Consider the following 21,378-nt stretch of genomic DNA (forward strand, 5'->3'; position numbering starts at 1 on the left):
CTTCGGCTCCCGATGGGCCGGCACCCCAGGCTCGCCTGCTTCTTCGGCGCTCAGCGGCTCCGGCGTGGGCCTGGGCGACGTGGACGTGTCGGGCGCCACACCGCCCGCCTCCCCGACGCCCAGTGGCTCCGACGCGAGCCCTGGCGACTCGGGGTCGCCTTCTTCGTCGCCTGCATCATGCCCTGCGTCGTCACCACAACCTGTTGCTCCTCGACATCGCACGCGCAGTCAGACCGGTGTCTTTCAGCCTAAGATCCGGACCGATGGGACTGTTGCGTGGCTCGCCGCGTGCATGGCTCATGCTGCTGCGGATCCCACTGCTGAGCCTCACCACTTTCAGGCTGCACTAGGCATTCCCCACTGGCGTGCCACGATGGAACAGGAGTTTCAAGCATTGCTGAAGAATGACACCTGGCAGCTTGTTCCTCCAGTGTCTGGGGTCAATATCATTGACTTTAAATGGGTGTTTAAAGTTAAACGGCATGCTGATGGCTCCATTGAGCGTTACAAGGCAAGGTTAGTGGCTAAGGGCTTCAAACAGAGGTATGGTCTTGACTATGAAGACACGTTCAGTCCAGTTATCAAGCCTACTACCATTCGTCTGCTACTATCCCTTGCTGTTACTCGAGGATGGTTTCTCTGTCAGCTTGATGTGCAGAACGCTTTTTTGCATGGAGTTCTGGAGGAGGAGGTTTATATGCGTCAGCCACCAGGGTTTGTGGATCCTGCACGTCCTAATCATCTCTGTCGTCTTTTTAAGGCGCTCTATGGTCTTAAGCAGGCTCCCCGTGCCTGGCATGCACGTCTTGGTTCGGTTTTGCGAGCACTTGGGTTCATTCCTTCTACTGCTGACACATCACTGTTCCTTCTTCAACGCCCTGAGGTTACGATGTATTTACTGGTCTATGTTGATGATGTTATTCTCATCAGTTCCTCAGATGCTGTGGCAGACCGCCTTGTGGCTGCATTGAGTGGTGATTTTGCTGTTAAGGATCTCGGTGCTCTGCACTTCTTCCTTGGTCTGGAGGTGTCACGGTCTTCTATTGGAGTCACTCTTACTCAGAAGAAGTACGCTCTGGATTTGTTGCGTCGTGCTGGTATGCTGCAGTGTAACCCTGTCGCTACTCCTATGTCTGCCACTGATCGGTTGTCTGCCTTTGATGGTGACCCTCTCTCCTCTGATGATGCCACTGAGTACCGCAGTCTTGTTGGAGGCCTGTAGTATCTTACTATCACCAGACCAGATGTCTCTTATGTAGTCAATCGTGTCTGTCAGTTTTTTCATGCGCCCACGACATCCCATTGGTCCGCTGTGAAGCGCATTCTGCGATATATATGCCTCACTGCATCTCATGGTTTGCTTCTCCAGCGTGCGTCGTCTTATGAGATCTCGGCCTTCTCTGATGCTGACTGGGCTGGTAGTCCTGATGACCGGCGATCCACGGGGGGTATGCAGTGTTTCTTGGTCCCAACTTGATTGCCTGGAATGCTCGCAAGCAGGCTACGGTGTCTCGCAGCAGCACAGAAGCCGAGTACAAAGCAGTTGCTGATGCGACAGCTGAGATCATTTGGGTTCAGTCCTTGCTGAGGGAGTTGCGAGTTCCTTCAGTTCACTCTCCAGTGCTTTGGTGTGATAACATTGGTGCTACATATTTATCATCTAACCCAGTGTTTCATGCTCGAACAAAACATATTGAGGTTGACTATCACTTTGTTCGAGAGTGTGTTGCACAGAATCTGCTTAGCATCAAGTTCATATCATCAAAGGATCAACTTGCTGACATCTTCATGAAGCCTCTTCCACAACCACAGTTTGTAGGCTGCAGGCGCAATCTTAACTTAGTTTGTACTTCAGGCCACAGTTAAGATTGAGGGAGGGTGTTAGACTGTATATGGATACGTAGACTTGTGTATACGTGTTGTACTTGTACTTGTACCCTTTGGTACTTATATATAATGAGATAGCCGCACCCCCCAAGGGTGTCGAGCAGTTGCCCAAATATTCTAGTTTTACAATCCCCACACGGCTGCATCATTGCAATTGTGAGATTCGAATTTACCTGTGAAGGACGTGGGTTAGATGCGGGCGCCGCGGGACAGCCCACATAATCCACATGTCTGGGTGCTCTACCCGTGGGTGTCCATGAACGTAAATTATGTAGGCTTGTACGTGGACAAGGAGCTAGCGGATAAAACCTTTGCCTAGCGCCGCCGCGGCGACAATCGGGGAGATGGGTTGGACGGGAGCGAGTCCACCCCGGCGGCGGCGGGCTCGTCAACTCAGAGGCCTGCTGACGGATCCATCGTCTACAACTACAACGACGAGGCTCCCGAGTCCAAACGCAGGAAGATACCGAGGCAGACAGAGCAGCCGCACGCCAAAAGTACAAGGTACTAATTGGCGGCGCAGCGGCCAACAAGTCCATACTCAAACGGATCGGTCCGTCGCGCCACTAGCTGACGGACATAGCTTGGCTAGATCAAACGACGAGTTGGCCGGTCTTCCCTTGGACCGGACCCGTCGGCCGGCCTCCCGCGCGAACTGGTCTGGCGAGGTGGACTCATCATTATTTTGTGGAGCTCAAGGCTGATCGGGTTTGAATGGACACCGGTACGCCTGATGTCGGTTATCTCGGAAGTCAGTCGGGACTCGGGACATGTCTGCCTGCTTGCTGCCCAAAGCTCCAGCCGCGCACGGCAGCTAGCCCACGTACGCCCACCGACGGATGCCGTGTGCTTCATATTTTTGTGTGGATGTTTCCAATTTCTTTGTGTGGATGTTCACAAGACATATGCCTACATTCCCTAAAAATTTCAAATCAAATTCGAAATGCACATAGAAGCAAAATTGACAAATCCAACATGAAAATTTTGTTTTAAAAAAAAGACCAAGTAAAAACATCACTATTCACAAATTGACTTTTTTTTTCTTAATGTGTATTTTGATTCTACATTTGAAACTTTTAGGGATAACAGATACATGTCTTGAGAGCATTCACAATTTTTCAGAATTTATTGGTAATGCTCGTAATCAATGCCCTTAATGGCTATGGAGTAAATGCCTGATCGTTGCCATTCAGGGGTGACTCTTGGTCTTCTGCCTTCCGTGTGTGTTCTTGTCTTCCGAGTGAAACACTAGTGCAGAACCGGGCTATAGCATCGGTTTGTAAGAATCTTTAGTGTCGGTTCTGCAACCGGCACTAAAGTGTGGGGACTAAAGGTCCCCCCCCTTAGTCCCAGTTCAGCATGAACCGCCACTAAAGGGTCACGCCACGTGCCATGAGCCCACGCCGAGGGCTGGGAGACATTTAGTACTGGTTGATAACACCAACCGGTACTAAAGGTTTAGGGGTTTTGGGTTTATGATTTCTTTTTTCTTTAATTTTGTGTTTTCCATTTAATTCTTTTTCATTTGCTGGTATTTTATGATACTAAATATTGTACACGTTATGCATTTTTATAAATAGAATTTCTCGTAGAACCGATCATATACATATGGCAAACGTATACACATGTGTATCCTTTGGGATCTATGACCTAGTCGAGCAAAAATCTCCTACTTCTTCTTGAATTTTTCGTACGCGATCCGCTGGTAGGAGCTTCTCCAGCACGTCCTTAAACTTTAAAGAAGGAGATCAAATATGCATGTATTAGTTGTGTGTGTATACATTAGATATCGATAATGATGTAAAAATTGTGAATAGTGCTCTGGCAAACGTACCCATTGCCGTCTATCATCTCTGCTCCTTTTGGACGTCATCATGCGAATGTTCTCACAAACGTAGTATGCACATAGATCATTCCCCGACAACTGCTTCATGCACTTTACGAGAATAAAATTCAATCAGATAATAATCAATCAAGCATGATAAATAATGGTATTGGAACTATAATTAAAGAGATGGTAGCTAGCTAGTACTACTTAATTAATTATACCTTGGGTCAATACCAATACAACTTTTCTTTCCATTCGTCTGGAACCTCTTTCCTGAACTTTTTCCAAGCCCTGCCCGGCGGCAAAGAAAATGAATAAAGAAGTAATTAATTAGTTGATATCAGGAAATGACGAACTAAAGTGGCCGACATATAGTTCGATAATGATTGAAATTACCCGTCGACTATCCCCTTCACGATTTCGTATTGCTCGGGTGGTTTAAGTAGCGAGTCCGGAGTTTCAACTTCAGCATCTTCAACTCGAATCATTAACAAGATCCAGTGGAAACTGCATGCGCACACGTTTGCATGTATAACAATTAAGCGGACATGTGCATAACACTCATCAACTACCCTAAAACCTACACACTTATTAATTAACATCTAGCTAGCTAGTAAGCAAAAACAGAATTTGTAGTACAAGATAGTGTGACTCACCTGAAGTGGTAAGGAAGTAGTATATCTCGATTGGTATTTAGGTGCTTCAAGAACTCTAGGAAGCTATTCTCTGTATCTTCTCGATAGAATGGCTCTGACCATGTCTCTTGATTAACGGTATTTGGGTCAATGAACCCAATGCCATAGTGTCCAGCTTTTTCATTTCATAGATCTTCATTCTACACAATACCACAGAAAAGAATATAGTGAGGATAATTACAGGTAATGATCAACGAGCACTTCAGCTAGCTTGAGACTTAAATTTCAGAAAGAAATCACTTACAGACAATAGCAACTGACGATAGATTTGTTGAGTGCATCTTGATTGACTAACTGAAATAGTTCTGTAAACTCAAAATACAGAGCATTCTCATGGTGGTAATGATCTGTCTTGACTTTCACCATGAGGGACTCTCGATTGGTAGTCTTGATAATTTTCATGTACCATTCATGCAATTCATACATTCTCGTTGTAGCGACCACGATCCCAATGGATCTAAGTCTCTGTGCTTAAGTGTCATCCCTGGATCGGTAATGCTGACACACACAGTACACGAGGAATTATAACAGAGTTCAATCACACACTTATTACATCGAGTCCTCATAAGAAGTATGATTACACAAAAATATATGACTAAAGGCCATCTAAACTAAATAACTGAGGAACCTTCGAAGGTAAATGAGTCTATCCACTCCAACGGCATAGCTGAGTGCATGACAACGACCTATCGCACCTTATTCGTCGTCTAAGTAGTCTGCAACATGAGATGCTGCAGCCGTGTAGGTCAGCACATTGAATATGCCGACAGAGTTACACTGTAAAGCAATGAATGCAAGAACTATATCTACATGCAATATTTGGCTGGTGGAGGCTCTAAGTTTATGATTTTGCATAAAGCTAATTTTTCTCCTACAACAAAGGAATAAATTTATTTAAACTACTCCCAAGTTGCTCCAATATTTGAGAAGGTTCCTCCAACTCAAATCACAATTAAACAAGTATCATCATTAAACCCAATTCAATTAATTAAAGAGTGATGAGATCAACAATAATATCCAATTCCAGATACTCAAGATGTCCATAACCGGGGACACGGCTAACCATGATTAGTTTATACACTTTGCAGAGGTTGCACACTTTTTCCCACAAGACTTGACCGCATCCATGATCGGAAGATCGAGACATAGTCTTTCTGAAGTATTAACTCTCTACTTCGGGCAGACCGGTACACCTACATTCCCACTACATCTGCTAGTCCACCTCTTCGAGAGCTCATACAACTTACTCAACTATGCCAGAGCCCATAATGGCTTGTGGCTGCACATGGAAGTTTCTAGGCATGAAATATCATATGATCCCTTTGAGCCTGGGTGGCGAACCGAGGAAATATCACATGGGTACTCCGGGATTTCCCTAATGGACAAACACTGGATTCTCGAGGTGCCCCAACCAATCCACCCAGATGTGTAACAAGTTGCCACCTTAATGTTATCCAAGATCAATAACTCTCATAACTTCCATGTGAATCACGATCCAATCCCTGTCTACGAGCATGGCTAAGCAATAATAGAGCATAACATATATTCCCGGGGTGAATCAAAGGTATTAGGTTCCTACCTCAAGTACTACAACCAAACCACATGTTCCCAATCCTACTCATGCAAATATTTGAGGGGCAATACTAATGCATAGTAAAAAAACTGGGTATAGAAGAGTATGATCAAAGTGTAACTTGCCTTGCTGACGATCTGCAAACTCTAGGGATTCATAGTAAAAAGATTCACACTCCGAGAAATCTAGCGTAGACAAACAATAGCATACATAAGCAATCACTCAAACGAAACAGAGGGAAAATTGAGAAAAGATCCAAATTAAACACGCAACAAACGAATGTCTAATCTAAACAAAGAACAAAACCTAACAACATTATTATCATGTGGATTAGATCTTAACAGTATGTACATGTGATTAGCTACGATTCGCAAAAAGAAACGACTCAAATGGACAAACGAAACTCAAGATACGAACAAAGCAAGATTGTTTACTAATCTGAATTAAACTCAAATTTTAAATTATCAAAATCATGTTCAAGTTGGTTAACTGGAAAGAAGAGATCGTTACGAAGATTTAGGCATTGGTTTCATCTAATTTGGAGAAACGAGCAAAAAGTTACGCTAGTTTTAAGATCAGGGGCTAAATCACGAGAAAACTATTCGTGGATAGGTCCCTGGCCGAAAATAAAACTACAAAGAAAAATCTACCGTACGAACGTTCATTGACAGAACTAAACGAATGAACTCGTTCGTTAAAACAATCTAACCAGTGAAAGTTTACTAATTAAATTAAAACAAAAACGAAAAACCAATCTATTACTAAACCGAAACAAAACCTAAAAAAAAGATAGCCGAACGGTTTATACCGTTTAACCGGAAAAACCGGCGGCGGCAAGATCCGGCGGCGTCGGCGGCGAGGCAACGGCGTGGCGGCGGCACGGGCGGCGTGCGGTGGTGGCGGCGCGCTGCAGCAGCAGGCGGCAGCAAGGCGAGCGGCGGCTGGCGATGAGGAGAGGAGGGGGCCGGGGGTCGCCTAATAAAGGGGCCCCGGGGCCGACTTGGGCAAGGGGCGACGGGGGCGACCCGGAGTCCAAGAGGACTCCGGTGGCTGCACGGTGCGGCTCGGGGTCGGACTCCTCGAGCGGGAAGGCGACGACGCTTAGGGGCTGGCTGGGCCTTCGGCCCAGTTCGGTCCGGGAACTTTTTTTTAAAATAAATTTTGCCACAGAGAAAAATTCTTATAAAATATAAAAAAAATTCTAAAAATTCCAGAAACAATTGTCACCGTCCAAACCTAATATTTGGGACAAGATGAACATTTTTCTGGACTAAAATGCAGTTTACAAAAATGCATGTTTTCTCTAATTCAAATAAAATAGCAAATAAAATACAAATATAATAATAATTTGATTTTAAAATTTCTTCTCCAATATTTCTCTTCTGTTGAAGAAGTCATATTATCTTCTCTCATTTATTTTTATTATTGAAAATAATTGGAGAGAAAATTATTAAAATCAAATTGATCCTCTTTTTAAATTTGAACTAAGTTCAAATATGAAATTTTTGTGAAAGCTCCAACTCTCTCCTTGGGTCCTTGAGTTGCTTAAGATTTCTAGGATCACAACCAAATGCAAATAAAATATGACATGCATATTATGATCTATGTATAACATCCAAATTAAAAATTGGGATGTTACAACCCTACCCCCCTTAAGATGAATCTCGCCCTCGAGATTTGGGTTGGTCAGCAAAAAGGTTTGGGTGGTCCTTGCGAAGATCTTCTTCTCGCTCCCAGGTGGCTTCCTCTTCGGTATGGTGGCTCCACTAAACTTTGCAAAACTTGATAACCTTGCTGCGAGGAACACGGCTAGAAAACTCGAGAATCTCGACTATCTTCTCTTCATAGGTCAGATCACTATCCAACTGAATCGCTTCCAGTGGCACTGTATCTCTCAGAGGAATGTCGGCCATCTCAGCGTGGCACTTCTTCAACTTGGAAACGTAAAACACATCATGAAATCCTTACAATCCTTCGGGTAATTCCAACTTGTAGGCAACTTCTCCCATGCGTTCCAACACTCTGTATGGTCTGACAAAACGTGGTGCTAGCTTTCCCTTGACTCCAAAACGTTTAACTCCTCGAAGTGGGGACACACGAAGATATGCTTTATCTCCGACTTCATAAGCTACTTCCTTGTGTTTAGTATCCACATAACTCTTCTGCCTGGACTGGGCTACCTTGAGTCTGTCTCGAATCAGCTTAACCTTCTCCTCAGACTCTCTGATTAATTCTGGTCTGAACAACTGTCGATATCCAACTTCATCCCATGATAACGGTGTCCTGCACCTCCTTCCGTATAAAGGTTCAAAAGGGTCCATCTTCAAACTGTCTTGATAACTGTTGTTATAAGAGAACTCTACATAGGGAAAATTGTCATCCCAACTAGATCCATAATCTAGCGCACAAGCTCTCAACATGTCCTCCAGAATCTGATTGACTCTCTCGGTCTGTCCATTTGTTTGTGGATGAAAGGCTGTACTGAACTCTAGCATGGTACCCAAAGTTTCATGCAACTGATTCCAAAACTTTGAAAACTGTGTTTCTCTATCTGATACAATGGCCCTCGGAACTCCATGCAGACATACGATCCTGGTCATGTATATCTTCGCTAACTTAGCACTCGTATAAGTTGTCTTCACCGGGATGAAGTGGGCTACTCTCGTCAAGCGATCAACTACAACCCAGATAGTCATAGCCTGAATGAGTCCTGGGTAATCCAGTGATAAAATCCATGCCAAGCTTATCCCACTTCCATTCCGGTATCGGCAACGGCTGTAGTAATCCTGCTGGTTTCTGATGCTCTGCCTTAACTCTCTGACATACATCACATACTGCTACATACTCTACAATATCCTTCTTCATTCCTGTCCACCAGAAACTTTCCTTCAAATCCAGATACATCTTGGTGTTGCCTGGGTGAATTGAGTAAGGAGAATCATGAGCCTCCTGAAGAATCAACTTCCTAATCTCAGGGTCATTAGGCACATAAATACGATCCTCAAACCATAAGGTGTCATGCTCATCCTCACGACATCCTTTAGCCTTTCCTCTACTCATCCTTTCCTTTATCTCAGCAATCTCCTTGTCTGTCTTCTGGGCTTCTCTGATCTGACCCAACAAAGTGGACTGAATTTCCAATGCTGCAACATAACCTTTCGGAACTATCTCCAAGCATAGCTCTCGAAGATCATCTGCTAACTCCTTAGGCAATCCTCTAGTTATGAGCGTGTTAACATAACTCTTACGGCTCAATGCATCTGCTATGACATTTCCCTTTCCTAGATGATAATGCAATCTCATGTCATAGTCCTTTATGAGCTCCAACCATCTCCTTTGCCTGAGGTTCAGCTCCTTCTGCGTGAAGATGTACTTCAAACTCTTATGATCCGTTTAAACATCACAACGGTTTTCGATGAGAAAGTTGATGGGGAACGCGGTAATTTCAAAAAATTTCCTACGATCATGCAAGATCTATTTATGTGATGCATAGCAACGAGAGGGGAGAGTGTGTCCACGTACCCTCATAGACCGAAAGCGGAAGTGTTATGACAACGCGGTTGATGTAGTCGTACGTCTTCATGATCTGACCGATCTTTAGCACCAAACGTACAGACACCTCCGTGATCATCACACGTTCAGCTTGGGGACGTCCCTCATACTGTTGATCCAGTTGAGGCCGAGGGAGAGTTTTGTCAGCATGATGGCGTGGTGACGGTGATGATGAAGTTACCGATGCATGGCTTCGCCTAAGCACTATGATGATATGACTGAGGTGTGTAACTATGGAGGGGGGCACCGCACATGGCTAAACAATGTCAACTTGTGTGTCTATTGGGTGCCCCCTCCCCCATATATAAAGGAGTGGAGGAGGGGGGAGGGCTGGCCCTCTATGGCGCGCCCTGGAGGAGTCCTACTCCCACCGGGAGTAGGATTCCCCCCTTCCCTAGTTGGACTAGGAGAGGAAGGAAGGGGAAGGAAGGAGGAAGGAAAGGGGGGGCACCCAATTTGGATTGAGCTTGGGGGAGGGGGGCGCTCCCTCCTAGGCTCCCTTCTCCTCTCTCCCACTATGGCCCAATAAGGCCCATATACTTCCCGGGGGGTTCCGGTAACCTCTCGGTATTCCGATATATGCCCGAACTCACCCGGAGCCATTCCCGTTGTCCAAACATAGGCTTCCAATATATCAATCTTCATGTCTCGACCATTTCGAGACTCCTCGTCATGTCCGTGATCACATCCGGGACCCCGAACTACCTCCGGTACATCAAAACACATAAACCACAATACCAATCGTCATCAAACGTTAAGCGTGCGGACCCTACGGGTTCGAGAACTATGTAGACATGACCGAGACACGTCTCCAGTCAATAACCAATAGCAGAACCTGGATGCTCATATTGGTTCCTACATATTCTACGAAGATCTTTATCAGTCAAACCGCATAACAACATACGTTGTTCCCTTTGTCATCGGTATGTTACTTGCTCGAGATTCGATCGTCGGTATCTTAATACCTAGTTCAATCTCGTTCCCGGCAAGTCTCTTTACTCGTTCTGTAATACTTCATCCCACAACTAACTCATTAGTCACAATGCTTGCAAGGCTTATAGTGATGAGTATTACCGAGAGGGCCTAGAGACACCTCTCCGAAACATGGAGTGACAAATCCTAATCTTGATCTATGCCAACCCAACAAACACCTTTGGAGACACCTGTAGAGCAGCTTTATAATCACCCTTTTACGTGGTGACGTTTGGTAGCACATAAAGTGTTCCTCCGGTATTCGGGAGTTGTATAATCTCGTAGTCTGAGGAACTTGTATAAGTCATGATGAAAGCAGTAGCAATGAAACTAATACGATCATAATGCTAAGCTAACTGATGGGTCAGGTCCATCACATCATTCTTCTAATGATGTGATCCCGTTGATCAAATGACAACACATGTCTATGGTTAGGAAACATAACCATCTTTGATAAACGAGCTAGTCAAGTAGTGGCATACTAGGGACTATATGTTTTGTCTATGTATTCACACATGTACTAAGTTTCCAGTTAATACAATTCTAGCATGAATAATAAACATTTATCATGAATTAAGGAAATAAATAATAACTTTATTATTGCCTCTAGGGCATATTTCCTTCAAAAGTGTCTCCATGTCTTGAGCGCATGCACTATGGTTACTAACTCCAAATCATGCGTAGCATAATTCAACTCATGAGGTCGAAGCTATCGTGAGGCATATGAAACAACTCTTCCTTCCTTCATAAGCACTCCTCCAAGTCCTCGACGTGAAGCATCGCAATACACTTGGAAATCCTTGCGTTGGTCTGGGAGAATTAGCACTGGGGCTGTAACCAAATGCTTCTTCAATTCTGAAAACTGGCCTCACAATCCTCATTACATTTAAACTTGGTGTCCTTCTTCAATAACTCTGTCTTGGGCTTCGCTATCTTGGAAAAATTCTCAATGAATCTCCGGTAATAACCTATGAGTCCAAGAAAACTTCTTATCTCTCCCACTGAGGTGGGTGCCAACCATTTAGTGACAGATGCAACCTTGGTAGGGTCTACTACTATTCCTTCTCCGGATATAACATCTCCGAGAAATCCAACTTCCTTCAACCAAAATTCACATTTTCTGAACTTGGTGTACAACTGATGTTCCCTGAGCTTCTCGAGAACCAAACACAAATGCTCCTTATGCTCTTCTTCATTCTTCGAGTAGACCCAAATGTCATCAATGAATACCACGACAAACTTATCCGAAAACTCCATGAACACCTTTTTCATCATACTCATGAAATAGGCAGGGGCATTAGTCAAATAAAGTGACATAACTGTATACTCATATAGCCCACACCTCGTGGTAAAAGCTGTCTTAGGTATATCCTGCTCTCGGATCTTCAACTGGTGATAACCTGATAGAAGATCGATCTTGGAGAAAACTTTAGCTCCTTATAACTGTTCAAACAAATCATTGATCATCGACAGAGGGTATTTGTTCTTGATCGTCACCTCATTCAGCGCACAATAATCGACAACCATCCTCAAAGATCCATCCTTCTTCTCCACTAGAAGCACTGGGGATCCCCATGGTGATGAGCTTGGTCAAATATAACCTTTCTCCAGTAACTCCTTTATCTGTTTATTAATTTTCTCCAAATCCTTTACGGGCATCCGATACGGTCTCTTGGATATTTGTCCGGTGTCTGGCAATAGCTCAATCAAAAACTCAATGTCTCGATCCAGGGGCATGCCTGGTAACTCCTCCGGAAATACATTGGGATAATCCTTCACCACTGGTACTTCCTCCTGAACAACTCCTGATAAGGAATTCACCTAAGTCCTCCTTGGCGCATGCCTGGATACATATTTGATCCTCTTTTCTTCCGGGGTGGTGAGAAGAATTGATTTACTGGCGCAATCGATGTTTCCTTCAAACTTGGATAGCCAATCCATGCCTAGTATCACATCCAATCCTTGTGACTCTAGGACAATCAGGTCGGTGGGGAAAACATGTCTACCTATGGTTACTGGCAACTGATAGCATCCCCTACTAGCCATGTACTCTGCTCCTGCGGAACTTACTAACATTGGTGACTTAAGAGCTACTATTGGCAACTTATACTTATCCACAAATCCCCTTGATATGAATGAATGAGATGCACCAGTATCGAAAAGAACAAGTGATGTAAATGCATTAATCAAAAACTTACCGACAACTGCATCGGTTGATCCTCAATCTCCTCCACACTGAGGTGGTTCACCTGACCTTTGGTGAAGGGGTTGGGCTTCTTTGCAAGACCTCCATTGCCATTTCCATTCTTTGTTAGGACATTCAGTGGCATAATGTCTGGTCTTCTCGCACTTGAAACAAGTAAGGTGGCTCAGATCCCTCTTGGCTGGTGTTGCGGGGTTGGAACGGTTCTGGCTGCTGCTTCCTCCATTCCCATTGCCATTCTTGGGGCCACTGTGGTTGTGCAAACTTGCTCCATTATGCGTGTGTCCTCCATGGTTGTGGGTATGTCCTCCCAAGTACGGGGAATAGCGGGGCTTCTGTTGAGCTCCAGAAGTGTACCTCCCCTGTCCATACTTCCTCTTGCGATTGTCAATACGTTGCTGCTTGCCTTCTATCATGAGGGACCTATCTACCAACTCCTGGTAGTTGTTGAAAGTTGCCACCATCAACGGCATACTCAGCTCATCATTGAGTCCCTCAAGAAACTTCTCGTTCTTTGCGGCATCTGTGGCCACATCATCTGGGGCATAACGGGCTAACTTGCTGAACTCATCCACATATTGTCCCACTGTATGACCTCCTTGGCGCAAGTTGCGAAAATCGCGCTTCTTCATGCTCATTGCTCCTACTGAAACATGGGCGGTATGGAAAGCCTGCTGAAACTGATCCCATGTAACAGTATCAATGGGGTAAGTGGTGGTGAAGTTCTCCCACCAAGATGCTGCGGGTCCATCAAGTTGATCTACGGCAAAGTGCACTCTCTCCGCATCTGTGCATCCTGCAGTAGTCAGCTCCCTTCCAATCTTGCAGAGCCAATCATCTGCAACAATCGGCTCGGTGCTGCTAGAGAACACGGGCGGATTCAACCTTAGAAAACGGGATAGGTTGTCAACAGGGTGGTTGTGGTGGGTTGTTGTTGTTGTTGTTGTTGTTGTTGTTGTTGTTGTTGTTGTTGTTGTTGTTGTTGCCTTGGTTCTAGTTCTGAACTAGCATCTGCATCAAGGCGTTCTGCTGCTGGATCAACTGAGTGAGCTCCGGTGGGAACACAAATCCATTGTCATGTCTTGGAGGCATCTGATGGGTAGAAGGGGTGAGAAAACAGAATAGAATAAGGTCTAAGAGAGATTCACTACCCATATGCTCATGAGACAAACATAATCAATTTCACTTCATTCAATATCAAACAAGGTTCACACATACAATCTAAACTACGATTACAAACTCGATCATTGCTAACTACTTGTAAGAATAATACTAGTAACATGGTGGTCGTTTAGAAATTTTGATCGGAAGAAGACTCTATAATATCTGCTCCAGCTTCATCAACGATTCGTCATCACTGTCGTCATTTGCATCACTGTCCGTGTCGGTGTCGTCCAAGATGATGTAGTCCTCCAAACGGATCTCCTTTGTTGGTTCTTGCTTATGGCTCTCCACGGGTAGTCCTAGCTTCCTCTTCAAATCTTCATTCTTCTATAGTAGTACAACAATTTCCATCACGCGTAAACTTGAGTTCCTCTTCTAGCTCGTTATTCTTCTTCATCAGCTTCTTGATCTTCTTCCTGTTGAAGCACAGTTGATTCTCTTGTCGGTGAATGTGATCTCCCATCTCCTGAATGTAAGATGCAATTGATCCATCCTTCCTGGTACGGATCATCTCCGATTCTTTGTCTCAACAGCCACATATTTGATATATGGTGTTTTCCAGCTCCTTGTGATACACCTCACATATGCGTACAACAGTGATGTGGGCTGCCATGCTCTTTCCCAAACTCCAGCTTGGTGCATCCAGGTAGAAGTCAATGGGCTCCGCTGTTGGCGCAAACATCCTCCCAGGTACCCGGACTTTGATCTTCCAGCGCTCCTCTTCCGGTAAAGTTGCAGAGAAAGTCCCAGTGAAGCTTGGTAGTCCGATGTTCAAGTACTTAGTGAATTCCTTAATGTGTCGTCCTAAAGGGGTATCGTCATCCAAGCGAGTGAACTTGTTCCTGGGGTCCGCCATCTAGAGAGTAGAAATAGAGGAGAATTAAAAATGAGCAGAGAAGAGAAATCTTATGGCTTATTCTAGTGGTCGTGTCCTACAGTCAGCATGTTCTATGATACCATCTTGTAGGAACCACGATCCCAATGGACCGCTGTCTATGTGCTTAAGTGTCATCCCTGGATTGGTAATGCTGACACACACAGTACTCAAGGAATTATAACAGAGTTCAATCACACACTTATTACATCGAGTCCTCATAAGGAGTATGATTACACAAAAATATATGGCTGAAGGCCATCTAAACTAAATAACTGCGAAAGCTTCGAAGGTGAATGAGTCCATCAACTCCAACGACATAGCTGAGTGCACGACAACGACCTATCACACCTTATTCTCGTCTGAGTAGTCTGCAACATGAGACGTTGCAGCCGTGTAGGCTAGCACATTGAATATGTTGGCAGAGTTACACTGTAAAGCAATGAATGTAAGAACTATATCTACATGCAATATTTGGCTGGTGGAGGCTCTAAGTTTATGATTTTACATAAAGCTAGTTTTTCCCTACAACAAAGTAATAAATTTATTTAAACTACTCCCAAGTTGTTCCAATATTTGAGAAGGTTCCTCCAACTCAAATCCCAATTAAACAAGTATCATCATTAAATCCAATTCAATTAATTAAAGAGTGATGAGATCAATAATAATATCCAATTCCAAATACTCAAGATGTCCATAACCGGGGACACGGCTAACCATGATTAGTTTATACACTCTGTAGAGGTTGCGCACTTTTCCCCACAACACTCGACCACATCCATGATCGGAAGATTGAGACATAGTCTTTCTAAAGCATTAACTCTCTACTCTGGGAAGACCAGTACACCTACATTCCCACTACATCTGCTAGTCCACCTGTTCGAGAGCTCATACAACTTACTCAACTATGCTAGAGCCCATAATGGCTTGTGGCTGCACACGGAAGTTTCTAGGCATGAAATATCATATGATCCCTTTGAGCCTGGGTGGCAAACTGAAGAAAAATCACACGGGTACTCCGGGATTTCCTTAATGGACAAACACTAGATTCTCTAGGTGCCCCAACCAATCCACCCAGATGTGTATTAAAGTTGCCACCTTAATGTTATCCAAGATCAATAACTCTCATAAGTTCCATGTGAATCACGATCCAATCCCCGTCTACGAGCATAACTAAGCAATAATAGAGCATAACGTATATTCCCGGGGTGAATCAAAGGTATTAGGTTCCTACCTCAAGTACTACAACCAAACCACATGTTCCCAATCCTACTCATGCAAAGATTTGAGGGGTAATACTAATGCATAGTAAAAAACTGGGTATAGAAGAGTATGATCAAAGTGTAACTTGCCTTGCTGACGATCTACAAACTCTAGGGATTCGTAGTAACAAGCTTCGCACTCCAGGAAATCTAGCATAGACAAACAATAGCATACATAAGCAATCACTCAAATGAAATAGAGGGAAAATCGAGAAAAGATCCAAATCAAACACGAAACAAACGAACGTCTAATCTAAATAGAAAACAAAACCTAACAACATTATTATCATGTGGATTAGATTTTAACAGTAGGTACATGTGATTAGCTATGATTCGCAAAAAGAAACGACACAAACGGAGAAACGAAAATCAAGATACGAACAAAACAAGATTGTTTACTAATCTGAACTAAACTCAAATTTTAAATTATCAAAATCATGTTCAAGTTGGTTAACTGGAAAGAAGAGATTGTTACGAAGATTTAGGCTTAGGTTTCATCTAATTTGGTCAAACGAGCAAAAAGTTACGCTAGTTTTAAGATCAGGGGCTAAATCGCGAGAAAACTATTCGTGGATAGGTCCCTGGCCGAAATCAAAACTAAAAAGAAATATCTACCATACGAACGTTCGTTAACAGAACTAAACGAACGAACTCGTTCGGTAAAACCGATCTAACTAGTGAACGTTTACTAGTTAAACTAAAACAAAATTAAAAAAGCCGGTCTGTTACTAAACCGAAACAAAACCTAAAAAACCGAGATAGACGAACGGTTTACACTGTTTAACCGGAAAAAACCGGCGGCGGCAAGATCCGGCGGCGTCGGTGGCGAGGCAACGACGAGGCGGAGGCGCGGGCGGCGACGGTGGCTCCTGCAGGAGGCGGCGGCGGCTGGCGATGAGGAGAGGAGGGGGCCGGGGGTCGCCTTATAAAGGGGCCCCAGGGTCGGCTTGGGCAAGTGGTGACGAGGGCGGCCCGGATTCCAAGAGGACTCCGGCAGCGGCACGGTGCGACTCAGGGTCGGATTCCCCAAGCGGGAAGGTGGCGGCGCTTAGTGGGCCGGCTGGGCCTTTGGACCAGTTCGGTCCGGGAACTATTTTTGTAAATAAATTTCGCCACAGAGAAAAATCCTAATAAAATATAAAAAATTTCTGAAAATTCAAGGAAAAAATTTCACCTTCCAAACCTAATATTTAGGACAAGATGAACATTTTTTTGGACTAAAATGCAATTTTGAAAAATGCATGGTTTCTCTAATTCAAATAAAATAGCAAATAAAATACAAATAACATAATAATTTGATTTTAAAATTTATTCTCTAATATTTCTCTTCTGTTAAAGAAGTCATATTATCCTCATTTATTTTTATTATTGGAAATAATTGGAGAGAAATCTATTAAAATCAAATTGATCCTCTTTTCAAATTTGAACTAAATTCAAATATGAATTTTTTGTGAAACCTCCAACTCTCTCCTTGGGTCCTTGAGTTGCTTAATATTTCTAGGATCATTACCAAATGCAAATAAAATATGACATGCATATTATGATCTATGTATAACATCCAAATTGAAAATTGGGATGTTACACTCGTTGAGAGCTTCTTGACCTCCTCAGGCTTGACCAAAGGTTTGTCGCAGGCATATTTCCGTTTTAGTTCCTGCTCTGTAAAAGTATCCATGGGCTCGAGCCCTATGAGTTGTTCTACAGTGCATCCGATCTCTGCAGCCGGCCTTCTATGAACGTTTGTTATTACCAAATGATCGGCTGCGCTGGTACTACTCATGTGTATTTTTACAATGAGCGGGGGGATCGATTGCACCGCATGTTCTCCCAGCCGGGGAACAGTTTTCCCGCTTTTCTTGGCAACTGCTTGGCTGGAGCTCGAGCTCGACTCCTTCTTTTGTTGTTCTTCATATGCCTTCCTGATTTGGTGCTCATAGTCTGAGTCAACAGGCTTGGGAGCTGGTGGTTTAGCCATACAAATAAAGTGCTCAATGGCATGCTCAGGCACTTTCTCCTTTGGCAGCGGTGGCGGTTTTGGTCCAAAATGGGCGTCCAATTGTCTCTTGCCTTTAGCTTCATTGTCCTCTTCACTCATGTCGTAAGGCCTCTTCGGAAGAGGTGCGAGGATTGGACCGAATTAATATCTCTTGGCTCCTGTACTTGTACCGCTAGCCGCCATAGCTGTGGCGGCTCCCTTTCGCTGTTGCTTAGGCAACAGAGCCAACTGAGGCGGCGGAGACGGCTTATGTGGTTCCTGACTTGGAGGAGGAGGAGGCCTGGGCTCACGCGGTGCTGGACGACGTGGAGGAGGAGGAGTGGGCTCACGCGGTGCCGAACTTGGAGGAGGAGGAGTGGCCTCACACGTTGGCGGACTTGGAGGAGTAGGAGTCTGCAGAGGCGTTGACTGACTTGGAGGAGCTGGAGTCAACTGCTGACGCGGTGGCGGACTTGGAGGAGGAGCCGGCTGATGAGGTGTCGGTGGCCTTGGAAATACGATGCAATCCTTTCTCCATAGAACGATACAGTGTAATGCCTCTCCCAGTCTGCGCTCGTTGTCACCTCCAGGAATGTCAATCTATAGCCCCCTATATTCTTCCACCACTTCATCAACCGTGACATGAGCATAGACAGCTGGAATCGGATTGCAATGGAAGGTTGCTTCAAGGGGGTTTGTATAAGCAACATCGTCCACCACCTTGATGGATATGTTCTTCACCTTGAAGTGTAGCTCACAATTAGTGTTCTCAATGATGTCATCCACAGGGTATGTATCCAGCAGTGCCTCATGGCCCTGTGCGGAACCCACGCTACTTCTCGGCATGGATGGGACGGTGCTATCTAATGCTGGATCCGCTAGCTCCTGCCGCTGTAGAGACCCCCTTCCCTGGCTGATTTCGTTGATCTGCTGCCGCCGCCGTTGGAATAGGAGTGCCAACTCCGCATGCGAAAGTTCTAGGCCTTTAAGGCGTTCTGCTTCTTGCTTCCTCTGCTCCTCCTCCAGCTTCCTCTTCTTCTCCTCCTCCATCTTCCTTCTGGCACGACTTCTATAGTCGGTGTCCCAGTCTGCAAACCGCTCATACCATGGAACAACGCCTACACCTCGTGTCCTTCCCGGGTGTTCAGAATTTCCCAGGGCGCGCGTAAGCTCGTCATTCTCTCTGTTGGGCGTGAACACCCACGTTCGAGCCTCTTCTATTGCAACAAGTAATTTGTCCTCGACTCCTTTAAGACTTGCCTTTTTCAAAACCTGGTCTATCTTTCGGTCCAACTCCCCCCATGTGCATAGAACCAAGTCCTGCACCTGGGGGGGGGGGGTCAGCTCAATGTAATTGGACTTACCCTGCAACCTGCATCTCTTCCTCAGCCTTATCCCACTTAGGCCGGGCCACCACGTAGCCACCTGGCCTAAGCCTATGGAACTGCTCCTTTTTTGCGGCATTGATCGTGTTTATTCTCGACCATTCTTTAGCTAATTCCGATTCCTTGAATTTCATGAAAGCTGGCCAGTGATCTCTTTGCTTCTCCAGTGTTCACGTGAATTCTCGAGTCTTCTTTCCTCCTTTGACGTATGTGGCTCATATAGTTTTATTGTGGTTGTTGAATGCAACCGCCATCTTCCTAAGAGCAGCGTTCTTGACTTTCTCCACATCTTCAGCTGTGAAATGATCTAGTAGCGTGAAATGTGACATGAGAGTTTCCCAAAGCAGTTTTTTGGCTCTATCATCAACAAAAGTAAGATCTGGACATGGCTTTGCTGGCCTTTTCCATTCTTGAATGGAGATCGGGAGTTGGTCCTTCACAAGAACTCCACACTGACGAATGAACTTGCCCGCATTCTTCTTAGGCTCGACTGGTTTGCCATTATCTTTGATGGCATCGATGTTGTACTTTATGCCTTCCTTCAACTTTTTGGCCGGGCCTCGCACTGTCCTACTCCCTGCAGACGATTTGCTCGACCCGGAGGGCTGAAAGAAGAAAGATTGATTTGTTAATACACACACACACACACACACGATCATTTCAAGATCATGTGATGATCACTAGATGCCTGCTTCTATAAATAGAACTCACCGGTATTTGCTATTTCAAGATCATCATCATAGTTCTGGACTTCATCAATTCGGTCGTCTCGATCGAATATCATATCACCCTCCCCGGTATTGTTTAGATATTGGGAGCCGTCATATTCTTCATTCTGATCATCTGGCCGGCTCAAGGAGCGCATGAGAGCGAACATAGCCTTTTCACCTTTGTCTCTACCGGTATTGTCCGCCAACTAATCCAGAAGAAATATAAAACAATTTAGTACGCATCTCAAATAATAGTAGATAATTGATATGCATCTCGAATAATAGTAGATAATATATATGCATCTCAAAAGATAAAACTGAATCATAGTAGATAATTAATTAATATGCATCATCAAATATAATCTCGAATACATCGTCTCAAATATTATCAAATAATATATATGATCTCGAATACATCGTCTCGAATATTATAGAATACATTACTAGCTAGCTAATATAGATCGAATACTATCGAATTATCTAGTTCACTCGTGATTCCTGAGGCGCGGGCGGTGGACACCCAAAGAGAAGGAACCATCACAGGATCATAGCTCGGGTGAGATCCCTGAAGAACCTGCCAGGTATTGGAGAACCTGACATCCATAGCAGCCATGTAGCGACGGACGTGCTCTTCCTCCTCCCTAACACGGCGATGCACCACCTCCGGCGGGGCCGGCTCCCTCCACATGGAAAGTGGCCCACGCGAACGCCACCAAAGGAGCTCTGAGTCGATGATCGGACCCGGGGCCGGGTTTCTCACCAAGTGGTGCGCCCTTGAAGGTAGCACCACCCAGTGCCAACCCGGTGGAGCCCAGTCTCGGACATGGCTCCTCTGAAGCAGGACGTCGTCGCGAATGGGTTGACGGTGAGGATGCGGTCCGGACATCGTTGATGTTGAGAACAAATACTATATGCAAATTAATATATATGATCAAATGTTGCATATGTCAAAATTCATATCTAGCTAGCTCTAGCTAATTCATCTAGCTAACATTTGATATATATGATCAATAATCTAACATTTCTATCTAGCTAGCTAATTCATCTAGCTAACATTTGACATTAATCTAACATTTCTATCTAGCTAATTCATCTAATTCATCTAACATTTGACATATAATATTTTTATCTAATTAATCTAACATTTGACATTAATATATCTAATTTGATCATCTAATTAACAATGTGACATTATAATCTAATTCATCTAGCTAGCTAAAACTTTGACATCAACAATTTGACAATAATCTAAAAAACAGAAAATAGAAAATAAGTAAAAAATGTGTGTGTGTGTGTGC

The sequence above is a fragment of the Triticum dicoccoides genome, chromosome 4B (assembly GCF_002162155.2).
Source record: "Triticum dicoccoides isolate Atlit2015 ecotype Zavitan chromosome 4B, WEW_v2.0, whole genome shotgun sequence".
NCBI lineage: Eukaryota > Viridiplantae > Streptophyta > Magnoliopsida > Poales > Poaceae > Triticum > Triticum dicoccoides.